Source organism: Panthera leo, chromosome D1 (assembly GCF_018350215.1).
Source record: "Panthera leo isolate Ple1 chromosome D1, P.leo_Ple1_pat1.1, whole genome shotgun sequence".
NCBI lineage: Eukaryota > Metazoa > Chordata > Mammalia > Carnivora > Felidae > Panthera > Panthera leo.
This window is the reverse complement of record NC_056688.1, coordinates 79,055,016-79,073,674: the sequence shown is the minus strand read 5'-3', so window position 1 is coordinate 79,073,674 and position 18,659 is coordinate 79,055,016. Positions and strand designations below refer to the sequence as shown.

Genomic DNA, 18,659 nt, shown 5'->3' with positions numbered 1-18,659 from the left:
ATGCATTATGTGTTTTACCTACAGTGTTTCCTTAAACCTTCACAATTAATCCAGTGCATCAGGTAGTAAAATCTCCATTTCAGAGATGAGAGTGCTGAGGTAAGTAAGGTTAAGTAATTTTCCCAAGATGATCCTGTTGTTGGTGTATTTATATCCAATTTACAAGTTAAATGTTGAAAAAGAGTGCCTTAATATTTCCCTCAGCATGATGAAACTTTGGGCAGGCTTCTTCCTGTCTCTAGGCCTCTAATTTCCCTTTTCTTGAAGCATTTACTTCAGAAAAACCTTTCATTGTAAATTCTTTCTTTGCGCCTTTGATATATAAATTTTTGTTTTATGGTCTTTTGTCATTTACAACCCAGGTCTATTTTTCTCAAGGCCCTGGAAGTTATCACAATGAAATGTAATCATCCAGGAAGATAGTGTTTCCTCCCTATCTCCCAGTCTCTATGGAAGGGTAGGAGCCCAATTTGGGTGGGTGCCTTGCTCCAAGTTGTGAGACTATACCACCTGTCATGAAGATACTAGAGAGTTTAATTTTCCTTTGGTTAAAGTCAATTTGTGAACATACATGGCCTGCAATGCTCATACCCCAACTCTTAGAAATACTTCTACTCTTTGTTTCAGGGAAGATGAGGTCAGCATGTCTGGTCTGTCTCCTCCAATGTAACACCCTTGAACAGAGACTTCCTTACCTGTTCACATTTGTCTAGTGAATTCTTGCCTCAGTTTTTAAATCATGAAGCCCACACTTTCTTCCCAGTATGATTATATTACAGGAACAATGATCTTGCTTTCTGGAAAAAAAAATGTATATATATCTCATTGTTTTAAAGATAAACATCCAAAAATGTTTTAGAATAAGTTGCGGAGTTATATTTTCCTCTTTTTTTTTATCCAAAGCCATACACGATATTGTGCATATGTATATATGTGTTTTCAGATCCCCAAACATGCTGTAAAATTCTGTTGATTTGCACAAGTGACATCTTTGCTTCCATTCACAACTTAACACCTTCCTTTTTGTGTGTCTGTGCATACACAGTCACACATGGAACAATTAAAAGAAGATAGGTTTTGCCTCCATACTAAAAATAGAACAGCAGGGATAAAACAAAAAAAATATATATATTCACACGATGTGACAAGCAATTTTAAGCACTTTTTGGATGTTTTTTCATTTATTTTGCCAAACAAACCTATCCGTAGTCTACAATGTGAATGTTAGCCACATTGTGCATTGTGGATGAGCAAACTGGGACACAGTGAGATTTCTAAACCATTTCAAAGGTAAAGATACCAAGGCACAGTGAGTTTAGTAAATTCCCCAAGGTCAGAAAGTTAATAACTGACACAACTAGAATTTGAAATCCCGGTCGGTTTACCTCCAGACTCTGAGCACTTAATCTTTCTGTCACACTGCCTCTCTTTGCTCCAAATAACAAGCACCATGCAGAGACCACAAAACCTACCAAGAAGTCATCCATCTGATCCTTGAATTCGTATGATCATGCAACTCTAATTGTCCATAGTTATCTTAGAAGGCCAAATAAGTCAAGATAAATTGCGGAACCCCTGAAAAATAGACTCCGAACTGAATTTCCTCTGCAGAGAAATTAAACCTCTAGACATAAGGGAAGAACATGGTGATCACAGTGACCAGGAACAAGGATCTGAAAGATTTCACCAGTGTTAGATTTCCATTAAGGAGCAGAGCCTGAGAATAGGGCCACTGCTAGACTAAGCTTTTTCAAGGAATTATTCCAAAATTGGTCATTGTAGTACTCTAACCCAGAGATCACAAGGACTACAACTCAAATAGCATAAAAATACTCCTTAATTAGAATTGTCTCAGTGGATTACATTTGGATGGTCTCTTAAGACCAAAGGTAATTAACACAGCTCAAAAGACACTATGGGTAATTTTCAGAATAGTCAGAAATATAATTTCTCTTATCACATTATGGTTAAGTAAACTGGATGGGGAAAGACAAGGTCCCTCACTCAATCTAAGTGCCATGTATCAATAGGATGCAGAAGACAGGGATCACATAATTCACAGTAGGAATCGTGTTCAGGGGTTTCAACTGGCTATAAATGCAATATATGTCAATGATACAGTGTGCCAGTCTTGCTCACTCACCCTAACCAGGCCAGCATAGATAGTGGGAGTATTACATAAAAATAGGTACCACTCAGGGTGAGGGGTGGAGGTAGTGCCTGGCTGTCTCAGTTGGTAGAGCATGCTACTCTTGATCTCAGGGTCATGAGTTCAAGCCCCATGTTGGGCATAGAGCTTATTTCATTAACAATTTTTTTTTCAACGTTTTTTATTTATTTTTGGGACAGAGAGAGACAGAGCATGAACGGGGGAGGGGCAGAGAGAGAGGGAGACACAGAATCGGAAACAGGCTCCAGGCTCCGAGCCATCAGCCCAGAGCCTGACGCGGGGCTCGAACTCACGGACCGCGAGATCATGACCTGAGCCGAAGTCGGCCGCCCAACCGACTGAGCCACCCAGGCGCCCCTCATTAACAATTTTTTAAAAAATAGATACCACTCTTCTTTGTACCTGTTATCAGAATATCTTTGAGATAATACAATCATTAGAGAACTGCTCTTTATAAGAACCATATAGATGAAATGAAATGTATTCAAAAGAAATCGGCTAGTCTGGAGACGTGTCAAAACTATTTAAGGAACAAATTAAGAAACTAGCATAAAGTTCAGCCTGGGGAAGTATATTTGCAGAAAAACATTTAACATTCTGTATAACTTATGCCATGACCTGGTAACAGGTGTTGGAAGCTTTAGATATACACATTTTTACAGCCAGAGGTTTTGATGCAATAGGTTAGATCAGTGTCTCAGTAACCAGTGCCTCAAGATCCAGGCCTCACTTTACAGTTTAAAGAAATTTATACAAGATTAAATATTCAGGGAGAAGGTTAAATTAGGTAACTATATTGTCCCATTTGACTCTTGGTTCTATGATTCTGTTCAGTGAACTGTTTAACTTTTCTTAAAGTTTATTTATTTATTCATTCTGGGAGAGAGAAAGAGGGAGAGTGAGGAGAGGGGCAGAGAGAGAGAGAAAAGAGGGAATCCCAAGCAGGCTCTGTGCTCTTAGTGCAGAGCCCCATGAACCGTGAGACATGACCACAGCCGAAATCAGGAGTCAGGACACTCAACTGACTGAGCCACCTAGGCGCCCAATGGTTCTGTTAAGTGAATTTATTGAATGATGTGGCAATTTGTAACATGTTAGATATAATCTCTCAGATCATAAGGGGAATGAGGTAAATTATACTTTGAAACACAGTTGGAAGGTAAATTTCAGCCCATTAGTAATATCACATGATTACCATGGATTTTAGGAGGGAAGATCATTGTAATCACTGCGTGTAGATAGTTACTGATTTTTGTACCTTGAAAGAAAAAGAGGCAAATATACAGGATGCAATCACATACATTTTTAGGATGAAAAGCAAAGAAACAACTGATGTTGGTAAAGCAGGACAGCACTGGTTAAGTTAGAGGAGGTGTTTGGACCCACAAAATGTCAGCTCAAGGAGTCCTCATACTGGACTTTAACTTGAAGGACTTAGCAAGGCTCTGATGATCTTTATTCTTGTATTGGAGAAAGATGACAAGGCTCCTCTCCACCCACACACTCACATACATTTTATTGGAGCCTTTGGGAAGCCAAAATAGCAAGATATAGCTGTGTTGAGTAAATGATTAGAAAAGATTTAGGGATCAGGGATAGTCTAAACTTAATTTTCTAAGTTGGTCACTTCCTTCTTCTGAGACTATGTTTTTTTTTTTTTTTAATTAATTTATTTATTTGAGAGAGAGAGAACACACAAGTAGGGGAGGGGTGGAGAGAGAGGGAAAGACACTCCCAAGCAGGCTCTGCATTCTCAGCACAGAATCCGATGTGGGGCTGGAACTCATTAACTATGACATCATGACCTGAGCTGAAATCAAGAGTCAGATGCTTAACTGAGCCACCCAGGTGCTCCAATACTATGTTTCCTTCAATTTCCCATCCAATTCCTACAATCTGGACAGTAGTTCCAGTGGTTTTAGCAAACTGTCTATCTTATCCCATTGTCTGCAGATTTGATTAGCTTAAATCTCAGAGGTTAACTCTATTTTTTTTTTTTATTTATTTAGTGGAACATCTCACTATTTCTTACAAACTGTTTACAAAGAACAACACAAAATATGGAGCCAAATACCAGAAATCCATTGGAAGGACTATAGTAAGCCAAATGATTGCTTCCATCACTTTTCTCCTGAAGGAAATACCTCAATCTGTCCAATAAACATTTATTATATAGCAAATGAAGAAAATGAAACATTTTTATCACTCTTGGCTCTCTAGTATATTTTTAATGAAGCTACAGTAAGAATCTCAAGTGGATTGTAGACCCTCAGGCACCTCTGCTAAGATAAGTTAACCAAGGTGACTGAGTTGCAGTCTTGGTCTAATATTTTTAAAGAAAGGAAAAACCTTTTCATTTTAGACCAGGAATTGCTTCAGTGGATGAACCCATGTCCAGATCTCCCTGCTAAATCCCTGCATGTTTGCTTTAGGAAAGATAAGACAAAATCTCTTCTGTAGTGCTTCATCAAGGATTTATTTTTCCTAATTTGTTTCAAAATTTGTATTATGTTTTGTATTAGATAATTTGATCAGCAATGGAAAATAATTCAGAGTAAGTTTATGAGATCAAATTATCTTTAATATTTCCTTTTCAGTTAACATTATCTGCTAACTTACAGAGGGCCTAAATGCTAGGTACACAGGGTTAGCATAGGGGCAAAGCATGCTTAAATACAACATTTGTATGACCATTACATTAGTATTCTATAAACACACAGAGGAGAACATAACCCTATCAAGGTGAGTAGGGGCATGCCAAGGAAAGCTTCAAGAAAGAAGAAACATTTTTTGAGCTGAGGCTTGAGCAAAAGGGAGAGAATCAGAGATAAGGGGTTCTTGACAGGTAGATTATAAAATGTGAAGGCTCAGTGAAGATGAATTGCATGCTTTGAAAATAATTGGAATTGAAAACTTTCTTAAATATGAGATTTTGTATTTCAAAGTGGAGTCAGTTTGTTCATTTATACAGGCTATCTAATACGCATTTTTCAGCCGACAAGGAATGGGGGAACATAGGGAAGGAAATGATTTGGAGGTGGTTTCATGCACTTTTCCAAAGCCATAGGTTGAGATTAATGTCCAAGGTCAAAGGTCAGGGCAAGCACTTCTACACCAGGGTTTTGATCTGTTCTTTTACCTCCTGCTTCAGTGTAACTGTATCAGAAATCCCTTCCCCAGGAGCAAACCTCAGGTGCTTTAATTTGTCTGCTATGGTAACTAAATATTCATGCTAAGTTAGCTTTATTATGTTATGGTATGGATCAAGAATTAGGTTTTTACAGATTGTTTATATTATTCTCTATTCGTGCTCGGATCTCAGAATTTCCAAGGGGTTTTAGCTTCACTAAACATTAGCTTCCCCTCAATAAAACAGGATTATAATATTTTATTTATTTTGAAATAACTTTGATTATAAAAGGTACTTCATTCTTTGATATACCTTTAAGAAAAAAAAAAAGATCTGCCAATTCAACTTAATTTTTAGTAATTTTTATTTTATACTGATTAGAATAATTCTTTTAATCTTTATTAGAGATTTTATAAATATAACACTATTGTATGTAATAAGGAAAACATAAGAAAAATATTAAGACTTTTCTAAATATTTTCACATTCAGACTTTAATGATCCCAATTCAATTTTCAGCTCGGAGTGATTAATCTCCTTGTTTTTCCATACAGTGCCATCTTTTGTGCCATAAATAGCATTGGTGATATAGCATCTCAAGATAATTGATAAAATATTTTTTAAAAAAATGGTACTGAGCTCTTAAACTGACTTTGAAATTAGGTAAACCCAGCCTATTTTTTGCTTCAGTTTTAGCAATGTTTATAAATATGTTTGGTACACTACCTCCCCTTTCCACAATGGTTTGGTCCCTCAAGGTTAAAATAATGGTTCAGTAGTGGCTCTTGGATATTCTTCCAAACTCTTGACATCCTATCTACAAATTTTGATATTGCTACTCTTGATGGTTATTAATGCTTAGGTATCAACAACCATATCACAGCTAACCCCCAGCCAACATTAATTTCAAGCTATCATTGCTTGTAAGATATCATTACTTGTGAGATAAATCCTGATTTTAGAGATATTAAAATATGAAAGATATGATCTTTGATATCTATGAAACACATTGATAATACCTATCTCTCATATGAATGATAACTGAAATAATTTACCAAGCAAGAATTTATCAAGCACTTAGAAAACTGTTTAGTACAGAATAAGTACTTATTGAGTAGCTTGAAAGCTGGTCAGCACTTTTCTTAGGAATACTAGATTTCTTCAGAATTCAAGATAATCATGTTACCTCAAAGACAATAAACAATAAAACCATTATTTTCCCATTTAATATTGAGTCTAAGTCAGCAAATAAATGTCAGATTTGGTGGCAATGTTGTTATCAAATTGAGTTTAATGTCTATATTTGTATAATATAAAAATATGGCATAAATGATTTTTATTTTTAAAACAATATTCTCAGCAATATAGTAAGTCTTATGATTGGAAAATAAATTATGCAAATAGAACTTCCATATTGATTTTTCAGTATGAGTGTGTGGGTTTTTCAGTAAGTTACATTTATATCTGAATTTTGTTCCCTTTTTACTCTACCAAAACTAATTGTATCATATTAATAACTGCTTGTGGTCTATGTGTCTGAAAAATGTTTAACTATATTTCCTCTTTTCTATTTGTATATAATTTTTAAATTTCAGATATCGTAGGCTTATTTTTTTTTTATATAATGGATACTCTGTGTATAATATATAACCCAAGTTGACAGAGTAATTTGGATTAAAAATATCATATATAAATATTTTTTAAAATATATAAAATCTATTCATATTTCTCATGGATATGAGCATGCATATATGAACAGCTCATGGATAAGAAGCAGTCAAGAAGTTGACTGGCAGAAGGGGAGTCATTTGAGTTTAGGACAATATAATACCATGTATCATTTTACTTTCTGTAAAATAAGAGGATCCATTGAAAGGAAATGGGTAGAGGAAGGATAGAAAAATGCATTTTTTCGATTTCAAAAATTTGTAATTAGAAAAGGGCATAACACATAAGTTTATTTCAATTTTGCTTGAGCATTCATGTGAGATCCTAAGAATTTCCTGGGAATGGTTTTGACTCAGTGAAATTAAATGTAGTGTGTGTGTGTGTGTGTGTGTATAATGGAAATTACTCATCCATAAAAAGAATGAAATCTTGCCATTTGTAATGATGTGCATGGAGCTAGAGAATCTTATGCTAAGCAAAATAAGTCAGAGAAAGACAAATATCATATGACTTTCACTCACAAATACAATTTAAGAAACAAAACATGAAGATAGCAGAAAGGGAAGAAAAGAGGGAGGCAAATCATAAAAGACAACTACAGAGGACAAACTGAGGGTTAATGGAGAGAGATAGATGGGAAATGGTTTAGATGGGTGATGGGTATTAAGGAGGGCACTTGTGATGAGCACTAGCTGTTGTTATGTAAGTGATGAATCATTAAATTCTACATTTGAAACTAATATTACACTGTATACTAACTAACTGGAATTTAAGTAGAAACTTGAGAAACAATAAAAACATAACAAATTATTCCATTTATAAATTCTCTTGAAGAACCTATAATAAGCCTGAATATGTCACCATCTTTGGACTGGAAGAAGACTAAATAAATATGGATGCTGAGTCAGAATATAACATAGAAAATAAAAATAGATTTGAAAAGAAACAAGGCTCAGAGTTTTAAAAATCATGTCAAAAATAAAAAGCATTTTACTGTTTAACAAAAAATAGTGTTTTTACTATTACTATTCTGAAAATGTCTATATGAGTATGATACAAGGAACCCATCAATGAGACTAACAGAAGTAAGGATGTTAATGGTGACTTCATTCTTGATCTGAATAGGAGGAAGTAGAAATAATATTCAAAATAATATTCAGAATTTTCTGGAAAAAAAAATCACCAAAGGAAGAAATAAAATGCTTTGCAGGAAAAGCAATATGGAATTGTTTGAAAACTTTATCAAAGTATTATCTCCAATAATGATCAATTATAAACCCAGGAGATGTTAATTCTGTTTTCTGTCAAACTTTCAAAGTGAATATAATTCACATGCTGTATATAAACTATTCAAAACCTAAGCAAAAATCACAGCAATATGCTATAGTGGTACAATTCTATCTCTAAGATACCTAATTTTATTTTTAAAATATGCTGTTAAATACAACTATTTCAATGAGAAAAGAGAGGGCTCTGGGCTTTAAAATTCAGATATTTTTCTAGAGGAGCAATATTTTTCCTACATGAACTTTACTAATAAGTTGGCTTTTGTAATAGTTTTCTGTACATAGCAATAAAATTAAAGCATCGTTCAGTATATCTACATCTGATTTCTTCACATTTAGTCAAGAATATGGGACTTTCGTTTTCTACTACAATATGTATTATGTTGAGTAACCCTTTTTAAACATTGCTCACATTTTTATCAATTTTACAACTGTATTGCTAATTGCTATGGTAAACAAAATTTAAAGCTCATCAAAGCAGTAGAAATGGAATTAGTACAACTCTAATTCCCTTATGTGTGCTCTTTGAATTCTCTCTTTTTAACACCTTTATTGAGGAGTCCTTGACAAAAAAAAACACTACAAGTATTTAAAGTACATAATCTGATACATTTTGACATATGTATTTACCAGTGAACCCATTAAGCCAAACAAGATAATGAACATAATCCAGATTCCCAAGTTTCCTCAAATACCTTTTAGTGTGTGTGTGTGTGTGTGTGTGTGTGTGTGTGTGTGTCTATATACATCTATTTATTTATCTGTTTATTCATTCATTCATTCATTCATTCATTCATTCATTTAGAAAGAGAAAATGAACAGGGGATGGGCAGAGATAATGGGAGAGAGAATCCCAAGAGGGTCCCGCACTGTCAGCTCAGAGCCTGGCGCAGGGCTTGAAATCACGAACCTGGACATCGTGACCTGAGCTGAAATCAAGAGTGGGGTGCTTAAGGACTGAACCACCCAGGCACCCCTTCTCAAATACCTTTATAATCTCTACTCCCTATCCCTCTCTGCCTCCTCACCTTGGTCCTAGGCAACAACTGATCTCCTTTCTGTCACTATAGATTAGTTTGTATTTTCCAAAATTTATTACTCTTTGAATTCTCAAAGTTGTACCTTTTGGTTCCATCATGGTAAGGCATAATTGCCTATGTAATGAATAAAGAAAATTGTTTCCTAAAGTTTCAGTTAAATTTTAGCCTAGGCAAGTTATGAAAACTGATGTAAATTTATTGAGAGACACAAATACTGGCATGAAATCTGACAACGAAATCACAAAATAAGAACTCTGTCATTAAGAATTTAGAAGTGCAAATCCTAAGTAAAATGCTAACAATGCAAGCAGTCCAAAATCATTTCCCTGCCGGGGCACCTGGGTGACTCAGTTGGTTAAGCGTCCGACTTCGGCTCAGGTCATGGTCTCTAGGTTTGTGAGTTCATGTCCCGTGTGGGACTCTGTGAAGACAGCTCAGAGACTGGAGCCTGCTTTGGATTCTGTGTCTCCCCCTCTCTCTGTCCCTCCTGCACTCACACTCTGTCTCTTTCTCTCTCTCAAAAATAAATAAACATTGAAAAATTAAAAAAAATCATTTCCTAGTAAGATAAACATGAAAATTTTACTAAGTTCTATTTATCTCGAAAAAAGTTTCAGTTTGAAAATTATTAAAATTAAAATTAACACCTACATTACAGAATTGAGATTTAAATAAAATTTTAGACATAAATTACCTTGTAGATTGTCATTCATATATACTATAATGCTCAAAATTCTTAGTTCCTTTCCCCCTTCCAAAAACCTGGCACAAAATTGAGATTCTACCAATATATATTTGTGTTGATTAAACATTATCCTCTTAAAAAATTTGAGCACACAATATGGATATTTCAGGACGTTGCTAAAACTCTTGTAAATTAATAAAAAATACATTAAATGCGTTTGGTTCATTGCTATATCATATAGGATGAATTTAAGGACGATATTCGAGCCCAGGGTAGCTTGGGAGCTAGAAAGGATAATAAAATGGTCTTTGAAATTTGGGATAGATGGAACAGAGATATTGAAAATAAACCTCCCTAGCTTGATAATCTAATTTCTTCTCTCTTTTCTGTTATTGTTTTTACTCACTTAAATAATCACCTATTTACTTACTAATATATTTCATGTCAATGGCATATTTTGTTTAAGTTATTAAGATATCCATTAAGTCACCCATTACACATTGAGCTATAACTTGCAGGTTCAATATTTGGATCTAATCATGAAAGCTAATTGAATTGATTCTCCAAAAATGTAAAGCAAATAAAAGGCATCTTATAATTGATATTCCATTTCATGGATGTCACATTTTTATGAGCCATATAAAATTACAGATATGATTATAAGAATCATAAATGACACCTTTTTTGCAATGACATACTAATAATTATAATGAAACATGGTTATTTCTTCACAGAGAGAAGGTTTAAAATGTGAATTTTTATTAATACTGATTTTTATTTTATTTGGATCTATATCTATTCCATGCCTCTCTGATCATGTAGTGCTGAATTATTTTTTAGATTCATATTTCTTGCCACTGAATTCATATTTCATGTTTTAAGATAGCCTGAGATTTAAGACTCGATTTTGTAAGAATACTGAAAAATTCCAAGGGCTCTGTACCAGAGACAACTGTTCTAGTCTTTTTTGTTTGCTGTTACTCATTAGATATGAAACTTTATGTTAAGTCCCTTCTTTTTGTCCCTCAGTTTCCACATTTGAATTATAAAGGTCCATGTATCTCTGCCATTCTCTGTTGAGTGCCTTTAATACAACATAATAAAGGATTGTCCTAACTACAGAAGATGATTGTTATTCTTTGTTTCCTTTCTTTTCTTTCTTTTTTTTTCCAATTCAAGACCAGGTCTATGTAGAGATATGAAGATCTAGATACTTGTATGCCAACAGTTTCTAAGCTGTACATACCTTTTCTTTGATTGAAAGAAGCTTGAAATCCATTTTCAAAGTTAGGAATCACATGCCTTTAGTTTGAGGCTTTAAATCTGCTTACATGCACACAAAACTAAATCAGTCATTGACAGTTAGGTAAAAAAATTTCCAAATCAGCTTATGTTATAGAGAGGTGATAAAAAAGGTAAGGGTCATCAATGGTAGGAAAAACCATGGGACATTTATATAAGAATAAAACCTCTCATTTGCTCTATGTATATGATTTATGTTGGTGTATTATGTTAGTTCTTATATGGTAATCGTATCAACTAAACTCTACAGTGATAACGGACATTTGTGAAAGGATAGACATAACTAATTTCAACGTAGGGGGAAATGTTAAAAACAGAATTATGAGTAAAATCAGTAAGTAAATGGAAGAGAAGCCTCAATTAGTTTTCCCTTTAGACAAAATTTGTCTTCAAAGTAGAGTGTAGGATCACAATATCATCCCATCTATTTATATTCATTTTTATATAATAACATATAAAAGGCAGATTTACACTAAAGATGTCACTTCTCCTATATGGCAGTTTCCCATGGCACTGACATAACCAAAGTTTCTTTGAAGGAAGCTAGTCATTCATCCCACAAATGTCATTTAAGAACCACTGTGTACTGGCCTTGTCCTAGTGGCTAAGGATGCTGCAGTGAATGAACAGAGGAAGCCCTTCTTCCCAGGGGACTAATAGTCCAGGTCACCCATGCCATTATATGTTCAGATTGAAGTTAAATCTGGAAATATGCAGCATGAAGCTCTGAGCAAAAGTTCGCCTGGGTACCACATGGGCTTCAATATCATAAAGATGTTCACCAAGACAGCATGTTTGGTGGCATTGAAAGTAACCACCAAACAAAGTTTCCCAGTTTACTGTGGAGGTGACCATCATGGCATGTAATCAGTGCGGGTGATGCACCAGCCCTGATTGTCACCTTTCTCACACTGCTTGCAAGTTTACAAGCTGAGTAAGAAAATTAATCATCATTCTAGTAAAAATATAGGAAGATGGCCTCAAATTCCTGAAATCTAATGAAGATCCATTGTTTATATAGTTCTTATAAAGTTGGCAATGTTTTTCACATCTTCCTTCCTTGGATTATTTTGCTGTTTGTAATATAAAGCAGATTTTGCTGTGAGTAAAATTAAGACAGTTTATAAAAGCATTACTGAAGCTGTCAAAGTCACAATGTGTCCAGGAGACTCAAAGAGCTATATTGATATTCTGTACTTCTTTGCAAGACCAGCTACCAGAGTCTCAATCAGTGGCTGGAGAATGATTCTAGAATCATTGTCTCCACTGACACACCCTAATCTTCTCTTTGTCAGCTGTCTTGGTTGCATCCACAGGTGTTTTGCTCATTACACCTATAAGGGAATTGAATATTCAGATCCTCTGCCAGGCATGATTTCCTTTTCTCTTCTTCAGCTGTTAGTAATCAATACCTTCATATTTCAGCTCAACTATTACATTCCTTCTATTTCCCTTTCTCTATTTCTTTAAAGAAATCAAATTTCCCTACTATAATATAGAGCTATGCATTTTACCTTTTTCAAATACAGTTCTAATTTTACAATTCAAGGGTGGTTATTTCTTTAAAGTTTCTGGGGCACCTGGGTGGCTCAGTTGGTTAAGCATCTGACTTCAGCTCAGGTCTTGATCTCACAGCTTGACCGTGTTGGGCTCTGTGCTGACAGCTCAGAACCTGGAGCCTGCTTTGGGTTCTGTGTGTCTCTCTCTGCCCCTCCCCTACTCATGCTCTGTCTCTCTAAAATGAATAAATGTTCAAAAAAATTTTTAAGTTTAGCTCTGTTTTTGGATTATAAAGTCCACACATATAGGAGAATATCTGTTCGTTCTTCCTACAGTGGTGCATGATTGAAATATAACCACCCAATTTTCCTTTCTTTTTTAAATACATGAGTGAATCATCAGGAGAGGTTGCATAGTAGCAGATCTGAGTGTTCCAAATGTAGCAAATTCACAGAATGGTGAGATAATCTGTTTTTATTCTCAGGATAAGATTTATTCTTATTTCTTTGTGTATATATTTTATCCCATATTGTTTTCATTGACTACTTACATATCTTTTTCAATAAAAATAAACAGAATCTCTAAATAAATGGACTGGGAGACTACTTGTATGTTCATTATGGTCCTTTCCCTTGTAATATTTGGATATTATCTGGCTACAATCTATTACAACTGCAAAATTCTGCAGAATGATGTTTATTAGGAATGGTCTAAACAGTTGTGTCTGTCTAGACCCCAAGGACACTATATTTTCCCTTATTGCAAAGCCCAAATTATTAAAAAAAAAAAACCCTCAAACCTATTAAGGGATAAAATTTACTTATCTTTTTTTCAATAATCTCTCTAAATTCCATTTTCCCTGAGGGATATTTTTGCTCAAAATAAATGTGCAGAAGGCATGAGCAGGAATTGAACACTGTGTGATAGATGAGCTAAGACGTAGGGAGTAACTAGTCTACAGGGAAAGCAGGAGCTTGTGGGTAATGTAAATGTTCATGATCTGCATCTCCAACCTGTTGTCAGGATTAGAGCACATTAGCATTTGGCTCTCAGCCACTCAGGCTGGGCCTCAGCCTTCCCACCGTCCCAAAATCCTTAGTCTTTTTTGGTTATGCCAGGAAGATCTATGAAGTCAGAATCACCCAGGCCAAGAAAAATATCAGCTCATATTTCCCCACTCGTGTCCACTCATCAGCCATGCCAAAGACTGCTGTCTCTGCTCTAAATTGTCAGGTAGAAATGTAACTCTGTAGGGTAAAGCCATTTGGAATTGGTAGCATAACTTGTAGTGAGTCTCAAAAACCTTTTTATTCATTCAGGTTTGTTAGCCTTTCCAGTCATGACCTTCCTTTTCAGTGTGTTTTGGAGCTGGTCCCTTAGGCTAAGTCTGGGAATGTGTAACCTCATCATTTGCCTTCTTCATTCTTTCTTCTTATGTTGATGGAAAAGTTACCAACTTCTCCCTTCATCCTCCAAATCCCAAATCTATCATGATATCTATGAATTTTTCAAGTGGAATTATGGTAGGTACAGCCATGCAAACAGAATTTGAATTGGTTTTGGATACAGAGGAAGTCTTATGAGTTCATAAGCATGAATTCATAAGCCCAGTTACTGGGCTTCAAATAATTACCTAATTTTAGAGACTGGGAAACAAAGTAGAAGCCTTGTTAAAGGTGTGACTAATTACTTCTGGTAATTTTGAGTAGGAGAGAGTTAACCAGCATAGGCATCATCAGTATCATTGTCTGATTTTCTGAGATCTGGTGGCCACACTTGCTTATTTAGGACTTCTCATTTGTACTTTAAATATATTTTTGAATCTTTATGTTTTGGGATACTGGAGGCCGGTAGCCACAATGTATGCATTTAACTCGAATAAATTTTATTGAATTTAATTATGTATAACAACAACAAATAAAAGCTATTGTATCAGATACTAAATGTCAGGCCTCAAGTTTAGATACCAAAGACAAAAGTAAAAGGCAGGTTATTTTTAGATTTGGACATGAACCATAGGTAAATTCAATAACTAGCAAAGTGTATTACATCTAGTTGGTAAATAATGAGAAATGAATACTTGAATTTCTGAATAAGTATCAGCCCATTTGTTTTACCTTCACAGATTTATATCACAGCTGTCGTTTTTTTAAAAAAATGTTTATTTGTTTTTTCAGAGAGAGACAGAGTGCAAGACAGGGAGGGGTAGAGAGAGAGGGAGACACAGAATCCGAACGAGGCTCCAGGCTCTGAGCTGTCAGCACAAAGCCTGACGTGGGGCTCCAACTCATATACCAGAAGATCATGACCTGAGGCGAAGTTAGACCCCTAACTGACTGAGCCACCCAGGTGCCCCATACCAAAGCTATCTTAATATTCAGCTGTGACACCTCCATCCTACTTTTTATTACTTTTGCTAGGATATCATTTATACCTGACTAGAAAGGGGATGCAAGTTCATAAGTAAATTAAGAGATATTTCAAGGAAAAATTTAGCATTCTATCTGTGACCTAAGTAAAATATCATGATTTTCTAAGTGCAAGATGACTGTACTCAAACACTTTTTTAAGTTACTCTACTATATTTTGTGGCTTGAAGCTAGGAGTGAACCTCCAGAAATAAAGGGAATTTTTTGTCAGATCCTATATTTCTTACCCTGAGTTCTAATAAGCTGATAATTATAAAGTGAAATTATCATTTAAAACACAGTTTAAAGAATGTTCCTACCCTTACTTGAATATGTTCTCTATTAATTCATATAATTCTTGAGGATGCTACTCTAACCATGAGCAGAGAGATGATGATTGATCTCAAGAATTGTTATCTTCACTAAACGTCTCATCTTTGGGGTCAAAGAGCGCTGAACCTAGATTTTGAACACTACCATTCAAAATAGCAGGATAGGGGCGCCTGGGTGGCTCAGTCAGTTGAGCATCTGACTTTGGCTCCGGTCATGATCTTGGGGTCTGTGAGTTCGAGCCCCGCGTGGGGCTGTGTGCTGACAGCTCAGAGCCTGGAGCCTGTTTCAGATTCTGTGTCTCCCTCTCTCTGACCCTCCCCCATTCATGCTCTGTCTCTCTCTGTCTCAAAAATAAATAAACGTTAAAAAAATTTTTTTTTTCAAAAGAGCAGGGTATTTTGGCTGGTGAAAAATATGCCTGAGATTTACATAACATTCCCCACTTGGACTTCAAGAGCTTGCTGCTGGGTTATTTGAATTTGACTTATATTAAACAAGAGTACAAGTAAATCTCTATGTCTAAGTCATCACTGTGAAAGCATGGAGCACTGTTTTCTTTTAAAACTGTGTATTTATTATAAAATAATACATTTCCATTGTAAACAGTCGAAACAACACAAAAGTGTGCCATTGAAATTCTGTAGCTTACTTCCCTGAGGTAACCACTGTTAACATTGTAATAAATGTTCTATCAGACATTTTTCTAGACGCACTCACACATACACACACACCCTTCCATTTGCGATTTTTATTTTTTTAAAGATCATATTATACATATTGCTCTGCAAAATGCATTTTGACTTGATATGCTGGAGACAGTTTTCCATGTTAGAATATCTAAATTCACTGTATTTATTTTAATTGGGGCTGGATTGTTTCAGAAAATCCATCTATGTTTTTCCTTTCTATGACTTCCTGGTTGAGAAGAAAATGTAAGAGGGCCAGATTTGGGATCCACACCACTACTTTAACTGTCTAGGAGAGCCCTGCTTAGAGCTGTTTTTTACACTGGAGACTCTCATATAGTTTTATTTCAATAGGGTTTTATTTCTAAAAACCAATGTAAATCTAGAGTACTAAAGCAATATTACTTTCAGAATGATGGTATGTAGAGAAATACAGTGATTTAAGATTTCTTGGTATGAATGTTCGAATTAAAGCCTCTCTCATAATTTTTACAAGTTTTTTCAAGTCTTGAAATTCACTTCATGGAAAGTGAGAGGAAATGTTCTCTGGAGATCCAATTCATTTGTTTTCCTTTGTGAAGAGGCTGTTGCTAAAATTAACCCTCTGCCGTAATTTTGATATTGCTGTGCTTTCTGAGAACGATGTATGAAAATGCACACACATATTGGATTTTTGATAAAGCTAAGATTTCTTCATTTTATTTCCTTAAAAATGAATTTTTTAAAAAATAATTTTCATTTAATTTCCATTTTAGTACAGTCATTTTCTGTGTTTCAGCATAATAAATTATTTAATCAGTATAGTGTGGTTAGCTGGATCCTTTGGGTATTGTTGAGAAATTTTTGAAACTTCTGGGATTTCTTTGGGTTTTTTTTTCTTGTTTTCTTTTTTTGCTGTTGGCAAAGTTCGGATTTTGAAAACTTTGCCCAGATTTCTACAGTGACTCTTCTCTTTTTTTAAATGTTTTTTTAAAACATTTATTTATTTGAGAGAGAGAGAGAGAGAGAGATTGAGAGAGGGATAGAGAGAGAGAAAGCATGAGCTGGGGAGGGGCAGAGAGAAAGGGAGACACAGAATCTGAAGCAGGCTTCAGGCTCCAGCTGTCAGCACAGGGCTGGAACTCACAAACCATGAGCTCATGACCTGAGTCAAAGTTAGATGCTTAACTGACTGAGACATCTAGGCTCCCCAGTGACTCTTCTCTTTAGAAACTGTTTCAAATCCCTGTTTTCCTCAGGTTTCATCATACTCAAGTTTCTTTAGTGATAATTGTTAGAATTTTTTCTTTAAGTTTCTGCTCAACACGGTTTCTATGAAGCCAACTCACCATCATGGAGAGTAAACAGGCCATTTGCATGTGAAATCCAACTCCACTATTTGCTCTCTCGTTTTGGCTACTCCAACTGTCCTGTACCCTCCATCTGTCACTGGTAAAATATAAAAGACAGTAGCAGTTACTACAGAGGCGTTGTATGGATTAAATGAATTAAAAAACATAAAGGACTTAGAATGATACCTGAGATCTAGAAGACACTCATTATATACTAGATATAATTATTACTCTGATATTTCATGCTTTCCCCAAGTCAATTAACCCCTTCCCCTGTCATTGTGACTGTTGTTTCTAATCATCATCATCAGTTGTCATCCTTAACATTTATCCAGGATTTGCCATGTCACAAACATTCTGCTAATTGCTGTGAGTGTACGAATTCATTGAATCTGCACAGCTGTATTTGCAACCTATGTTATTAACATGCTGGTTTAGTTTAATACATGAGATTTTGAGATTTGAGAGGTTAAACAATGCAAGATGGGTGATCCCACAGTGGAAAAATAAGAATTTGAATCCAGATTATATCCATACTTTTAACCAGTTACAGGGCTTTCTACCATGGGATCTATATTTACCCTGTGCTCCGATCTATTTATAGCTGTTATGTTTATGAAGTTGTTATGTCTGTTCATTGTTGAAGCTAAGCATGTACCACTTTGTTGATTGTCTGGTGCTTTGGTCAGCTCTCAGTCTCCTGAGAAGTCCTTACCCGACATCTTCCCAGATAGCTTTCCTATTTCTGCCTCTGTTTTCCAGCCTTACCACCCTCACTGATGTTTCTCCCATGGTCCTCTAGTATTTCCAGGTCAATTGGCCACTTGGACCTGGTCATTGGTAAATTATTTCCATGATCCTGAATATTGACTAGGCTCCTTTTGTATTCAACTCCAGTGAGACAATTTTACAAACATTCCCAGGGGCCAGAACAAGGGGATTTATGGGTGATGGAACTCTCATTCACCTAAAAGGAATGTTCCTCCTGACCATGGACTTTCCAATCTGTGCCTTATACACAGGCATTTGATTGGCTTCCTCCTCTGTCTGGATAGGTTATTAGCCTTCTGTGTCTAGGCCACTCTGTCTCCTTCATCCAGCTGTAATCTCAGGGCAGTCTT

General features: G+C 35.4%; 1 pseudogene; it reads right to left on the bottom strand.

Moving 5' to 3' along the window:
• Positions 1-18,260, bottom strand: part of LOC122201265 — a 46,307-nt pseudogene extending 28,047 nt beyond the window's left edge.
• Positions 18,261-18,659: the final 399 nt, after the last annotated feature.